Source organism: Saccostrea cucullata, unplaced genomic scaffold (assembly GCF_032062105.1).
Source record: "Saccostrea cucullata isolate Sc308-1 unplaced genomic scaffold, CSIRO_AGI_Scuc_v1 ctg520, whole genome shotgun sequence".
Classification (NCBI taxonomy): Eukaryota; Metazoa; Mollusca; class Bivalvia; order Ostreida; family Ostreidae; genus Saccostrea; species Saccostrea cuccullata.
In genome coordinates, this window is record NW_026930967.1 from 455,023 (window position 1) to 462,735 (window position 7,713).

The following is a 7,713-nucleotide window of genomic DNA, read 5'->3' on the forward strand; positions in this document are numbered from 1 at the left end:
TTGCTTTCTATATTGTCTATTCGTTCTTTATCCCTTGAATAATGTATGCTACAATGTAGGAGACGTCTTTCAAACCTTCTAGATTTCGTCAAAGATGTGTATAATATTATGCACGTACATGTAGGTCTAAAGATTTGCTACATTATTCATCATGTAAAACAACAATGGTTTATAAAATGGAGATAAACTATCGATAGCCTCTATCAATAATTAATTACTTAATTAACTACTGTACATATATTTGATTATGTAAATAAAAAAAAAGTTTTTTTCGCATACAAAATTCTACCATGACTTTCAGTCAAAGGTCCAACTGTTTTGGAATTTAAACTAAGTTTAATTTTCAAATCAAATGGGACAAGACAATCGTCAACTTACCACATAATTAAACAAATAGATTATTTCTCAGATAAAAGTCTTGATTCAGTATAAAGAATTCAATACTTAATTTAATTCAAAATAGTTATTCTGGTCGGTGGTAATATCTTTTGGCCTTCCAGAAAACAATTTCTCGTGTTTTAAAAAGAAGCACCCTGAATAAAATAGTTGGCAGTGTTGGCATTTACACTGTCCGTGGAAGTTGTTGTATATGGGGTAAGTGTTGTCTCTCGTAATCAATGATGTCCTTAATCTTTCGACACCCTGAACCTGATCGTCGACTTGGTCTCTGACATTTTCAATTTCTGGAGTTTTTAGGCTCTACCGGCGACCTCAAACTCGATTATGTCTTTTAAGATGTAGTAAAAATTCGTGTTTGTTAATCACCATCGTCTTTAACAACATCGAAAACCTCATTTACAAATTCTTGAACTTTATATTGAAAAAAAAATCAGGAATGCGGCACCTTTATCCTAAAAGTTTTATCTTAAAAGTTGTATTACGGCCCCACAACGCCAAAAGTATGTTATATCCGCCAAGATTAATTCTTCTCTGTTTATACAAAACAACTGATTTAGTCAAGGAATTACATTTACAACTAATAGCCAAAATCTAACTGGTTATAACTGGTTAAATAACTGTAAGGTTCCCCTCTGTGTTTACGTTTCACAACGCCAGCGACGTGTTCTACCCATGGGTTTAATTTCCCCAAACATCAATCAACACGATGGACTTTTACCTTTAAGCAACATGGATGTCAACAAAGTCTTATTGGCATCGAGATAGTTGTAATATACCTCTCAACATATTACTACATCTGTGTGTTCTAACTGTGGAAAATATGGACAATACCCCAATAAGTGTAAAGATACTGCCAAAAAAGTCAAAATCTAGAAATTTGCTTGTCGCACACAGGGTTTAACTTTTCTTCAAGCGAAAACAATGTCTTAAAGAGCTGCCATTCATCAAGTTTACACAAGCTGCTTTTCAAAAATGAGTGGACCTTACTTCATCTCTTCGATGTGAAATTTCGAAAACAAAAGAACAACTCAAAATTTCGAATGTTCGAATCAAATAGCTTCTTCAAAAACTTCAAAACACCGAGCATAATTTTGATTTTTTTTTTAAAGAAACAGCTAACATGTGTTCAAAAGGCTTGTGACTAAAAGATTTCACAACAAGTAGAAAACATTTACTACTTCAGGAAAGCTAAATAAGAATTACAGCGGGAAGTATTCGAACTTCAGATTGATTCAAACAACGCCCATAAGAAAATATAAATTGTCCTCGATTCTTTTATTAATGCAGTCTACTCAAGGGAAAAGCAAACCGAAGAAATCCGAAATCTGAAAACACAGCTCAACACAGAAGATCAAAATGTCAACAGGATATGACTTAAATGTTGAATATTGAATACTAAATTCGGATTTTTATCAATGAAATTCTTTATCTGTTTCATAATGTACTGATTTGTAAATACTTGTGTCTTGTTTATCTCGTCCCATTTGAAATAAGATTAAGAAATTCTAATTGACACTCGGTAACTCTGTCAAAAGAATCGTTCCTTTTTAGGTGTTTAATACCTTGGGATTTGTTAATTATTTTTCAATATCTTTATTTCTATAAGTACTTTATAACCTCTTTTATGTCCATTTTGCATGCAAACATGCTACATAATAAAAAAAATATCTGTATTATTACGTTAAAAACATAAAATTTCCACTTTAGATCTATGGTTGTAAATTTTCTAGAATTTCTAAATTAACGAAAGAAAGATATGGACATAGCGAACAGTATGCAATTTCAAAGTCCATAAAAACAATACAAAATAGGAGCAGAGCAAACACGGACCCCCGAAACATCAGAGGTGGGATCAGGTGCCATGGAGGTGTGAGCATTCCCTGCTGATTGGTCACACCCGCCGTTTGTTCCTTTTCATGATCGGGAAATAACGAAAAAATCCGTCGTCAATTCAGTGTATAAAATGGAAGAACAATTAATATGGAAAAAGTGAGTCAGCATTTGACTCAATGATAAATTTTATTTGCTGACTAAGATCATTGTATCGACCATAAAATTTACGAAATGATGACTTTAAACAAGACTAATGATATACTTGTTTCATCAATTTGATTTTCAATAATTTACCTCATTTTAAAAATTGTTTATACGTAGATCATGCTCTCGTCTATCCAATCAAATGAGATACAATGGATCGTGGTAAACTAATCGGCATTACATTTCTAGCTTTTAGTAAATCTTTTGAATTGGTGAATCATCATATTCTTCTAGAGAAATTACTTAATTACAATGATTTAATAATCTAATACTTACAATTTGACCAAACAGCTATAAAATGGTTCAAGTCATATCTTTACGACATGACCCAGTGTTAAATTTGGAACATGTCTCCAATATTCCACCCGCAAGAGTGCCACAATATGTGTACGGATACACATATTTGTATGCTATGTTATATACATTTGTATATTGCCATACTAACCTTGTCATGCTCCATGCATTTTTGATATATTTTCATATTTGCCTTGTTCCTTCCACATATTGTTACACCACACTTTTATCTACATTTTCATTAATCTTTTCATTCTTGCATTGTTCATTGTTGACATGTTTTAATTGCAAAATAAGTCCAAAGAGACTTGGACAATTTTAACAGGGGGCACAATTAGACGAATTTAGTAACAGTAACATAATCACGATGTTTTAACCGTATTATTTAAAAGTATTGTTTTGTAAATTGTGTTTTGATACGATCCCCAATTTGTATCAGACGATGTGTATTGCTGCATACATATGTATCTTATTTCAGTGCCCGGATCGATAGACCTCAGACGTACATTGTTTTTGTCCTGTCTGTTTGTCTGTTTATCTGTTTGTCCGTTTGTCTGTCTCCCAGCTAGGATAAGGTTGCCCTTAGTAAAATATCAAACTGTTCAAACTGTACTTACTTCGCTGAACTACCTAGATATGACGTCATAATAGAATATGACGTCAAGTCACTGCATACTTGAACTGACATGACGGGGAAGATGTCATAATTATTACATGGCATGTAGATGTATTTTGAAGACTTTGAAGAAGTTTAACTCAAGTGTAAGGATTGTTTTTAAGCTCGAGTTTGCTGTTTTGATTTGAACATTTGAAATTTAAATATCCCTATTTCTTTTGCTTGTCCGATATGCACATATTCAAACAAAAGCAAAAATAATGTGTGATACTCTCCCCTTACACGTCCGTAGACAGAATTAAAATTTATGAAGCGTGTTTATATTGGACTGGCACATCTGATAAACAAGAACAAATTGAAGATATTCTGTGTGAATCTACAAGAGAAGTATGTCTTCTAACTGAATTTAGCTGGGGGATTGTGTGTAGTTTATCAATTTTTGTATAAATCGCGATAAAGAGTGGAAAATACCCTTTTTATGACGGTAAGTTGAATTTCTCGTAAAATATTTTCTTATCGAATAAAAATTAGATCTGCCCCCAGCACTTTCTATGTACTAGAGATCACCATGAATTGATCTATGTAACAAATTTTGCACGATATTTCTGTTTTGGACTTGTTCCGAAGCGATTTTTGTGCAACAATTAGGAATATCATAAATTTTTGTAACGTGATCGATACAGTCATGTGACATCCCAAAAGTGCTGTAAAATAAAACCTGACTAAACTATTATCTCAAGCTGACTGCAATTTCAAACAAGGATTACATATTAAAATTTAAATCTAGCTCAGAATAAAATGTATATTTTCAAGGCACTTTAAGCCTTCGGACAGCCTTATCATTAGTGAGCTGGTGTCAACTTTAACCTTAGCCATAAATTTTGAACCATGAAAGATAGAGACTTCATATTTGGTATGCATACTCCACTAATTAAGTTCTTTCAACTGACCTCAAGGTCTTTGGCCTTGTGACTTTGACTCTTACCTATATGCTATAAATAACACTTTTGAATCATAAGAGATAGGAACTTATTTTTGGTATGCAGGCCCAACTAATTAAGTTCTTTTAAATGACACCAAGGTCACTGACCTTGTGACCTTGACTGTTACCTATATGCTAAAAATAGCTTTTAAACTTTGTTGCCACCGGGCGCATGGTGTCTAACAAACACATCTTGTTTTCTTTGCTTTTAAAGATTTTTTTATGTTGCTATCATGTTAAATTAACTGTTATCTATAGTTGTTTGATATGTATACATGATCACATAATTATAAACGAGTTTGTTTAGCCGTTATTCGCTAAATTGTTACCTGGAACAATGTATGCTCTCTCCTTCGTCACATGATTCGTTATTCTTGAAGTGCGATTTCCAACAATGTATTTTTTTTTCGTTAAAAGTTTAAGGTTTTCCGATCCTCAGGTTCTAAAAATCAGGCATTGAGTAATTGAAAATGCTCACAAAGATGTATCTAAATTCTCAAATTAAAATGTATTTACCCACGATGTTTCTTTTAACTTCATCTTTGAATTTAATCATATTATATAGGGAAAATAAGTAAATCTCAAATAATTTTTCAGAAAATGCAATTTGAACTACCCACTGCATATTTTTTAATTGATAATTGATCAAGAAATTCATTTTAGGAATAAAATCATAGGTATCCAGGCTTTTAAAGAAAATTGCATGAATTTTACACTTATTTCGACTTTACTTTCTCCTACTTACTTCCATTGTTTCATAATGCATAGTGTATGATGTGTTTCCTTTCAAAGAAGACACCGTAAATCACTATTTATTTCAAATCATGCTTATAAACATTGGTAACTAAGGCTAAATTAAAAGAAATTTGATTTTTTTCGAAATGTGCAAGTTTTACTTCATTTTATGAGGTACAAATGTCAACTTTTTAAATACCGTTTGTTAAAACTTCAAAGAACATTGAATCATACGTAGAGGCATAAAATGAAAATTGTTGCATGAAAAAAATTTAATTTCAAGCTTTATTTTAAGATTTTTTGAATTAAATTATAAATTAAAGAGTTATCCTTCCTGGCTGAGGATCGTATATCCTTAAAGCGGCGATTAAGTTTATGAAATGTATGTCAATATTCCTTAATTATTACATATGTTTTTTTTTTTTTGTTTATTAAAAGTAGTTACATGTATAATATATACTTGTTTTTATTTTATTGTGAATTATGTGCATAACTTTTTGTTGCCGTGGGAATGTTTATCGTCTATCGCTTTTGATTGGTTGATGATCATGTGCGCGATGATTCTGATTGGTTATCGTTTTTCATAGTATTTAATGACGTTTCTGTGGTAAGAAACGGGAGTGGCAGAGTTTGGCAAGCATTCTACACCACTGTATTAAGGCGTGTGATTGATTTAGTTCTTTGGGTTAAATAGTTTGAGAATATTAAGTACTGGGGGGACACTTTATTCAGTGATTGAATAACATATATCTAACAGTATATTACTTGTGCAGATGTTCATGATTACTCGTTTATTACCAGTTTGGGATTAAACATAGGATTATCATTACCAGATTTTTTATTAGGTCTTAGAGAGTAAGACTTGCACATGAATTATCTTATAACTGGAAAAGACTCCAGTTATAAAGCTTAAGGTTTTTATGAGTTTGTGAAACACCAGAGATTTTGTAAAATTCTAAACAGTAATGTTTTATTTCTGTGTCCTGCAAAATAAATTTATATTTATGTTCCCCAAACGAAGTTGGGGAACATATTGTTTTTACTTTGTTTCTTATTATTAAGGTCTTCCGTCTTCAGCGGAAGACCTTATTGTTTTTCTTCGGTTTCTTTTTCACTTTTATTATTATTGTTTTTTTTCTTACCGATTTTGTGCACGCGAATTCTCGAAAACGGCTCAACAAAATCTTATGAAACTATCAGGACGTATGGAACCTTATGCGTCTTTTTCCGTTTCGATGACGTCACTTCCGGTCTAGAGATATCGTCGAATTTCTGATTTTTAAGGGTCATTTTTTCCACAATTTTCCCGAAAAAGGGCTCTAGATAGAAACTTCAAACTTTGAGGCTAGGTAGAGCTATGTTTGGGGAGGTGCATCAGGTATATCAAATTTACCGGAAATGATGCACGTCGGCGCTCGCTATGGACCGAAAATAGACCTATCACAAATTTCAAAATTTCTCACACCTTTTCTTCAATATCCTTTTACCTGAGAATATTTTGTGAAAACATAAAGAACAAAAGATGTGTAGAATTTTAAGATCCTTCAAATGATATCTCCAAAAATGGGCTGGCCCCTAAAATTAAGGGCCAAGAGGGGCCGAAAGTTTTTCCTTTATATCTTAAAAAGTATTGAGAATTTGAAATACGTCAAAGAAACAAAGTTGCTCAAAATGTCAAGCTGTATCTAACGGGGTCGTCAAAAAACGTCCGGTCAAACGGGAAGTAGTCCAAAATTGCATGCTTTTGCTGTTCTTGACAGGTTTTTCGATATCATGTGTCACTAAAAGCTTAAATCTTAATTTTCCGTCCATCGACGTCACTTCCAGTCGAACTGGAAGTAGCCAAAAATGGCTTAATTAAGTAATAATTAACATAGATTTGGAGAATTAAACCATTTTTGGACTTATTATTCTTTTTTTTTTTAAATGAAAGTTACTTCAGGTCAAACAGGACGGAAGACCTACTCGTTGCTTTGCAACGAGGTCGGCTCTAGTTAAGGTCTTCTGTCTTCAGCAGAAGACCTTACTGTTATTCTTAGGTTTCTTTTCCACTATTTTTCCTATTATTATTTTTTTCTTACCGATTTTGTGCACGCGAGTTCTCGGAAACGGCTCGATGGATTTTCATGAAACTTTCAGGTCTGATAGACCATCAAATAATCTAGAAATATTTTTTTTTTATTTTTGATGACGTCACTTCCGGTTCGTAGATTTTCGCGATTATGTCATTTTTAGAGGGTATAAAAATTAATTTTCTGTCCGTCGTCGTCACTTCCGGTCAAACCGAAAGTAGCCAAAAATAGCTTATTTTGAAGGTTTCGATTCAAAAATGAAATAATAAAGTCAGTGGAGAAGACTTAGCCTATTGCTTTCTTTTTCTGGTGTCACTTCCGGTACTTCCGGTCAAAACCGGACGGAAGACCTACTCGTTGCTTTGCAACGAGCTCGGCTCTAGTTATGTCGCCCCGAACGAAGTCGGGGACGACATATTGATATTGTACGCATGTTTTTTTTTTTATCCAGGCTGTTTCTCGGAGATGGCTGGGGCAATCTTCCTGAAACTTTCCTCAAAGGACGATCACTGGTTGTAGTTGTGCAGTGAGGTCGTTCAGTTCCAATATGTCTACCTTTGCCATGGAAACCTGTAAAA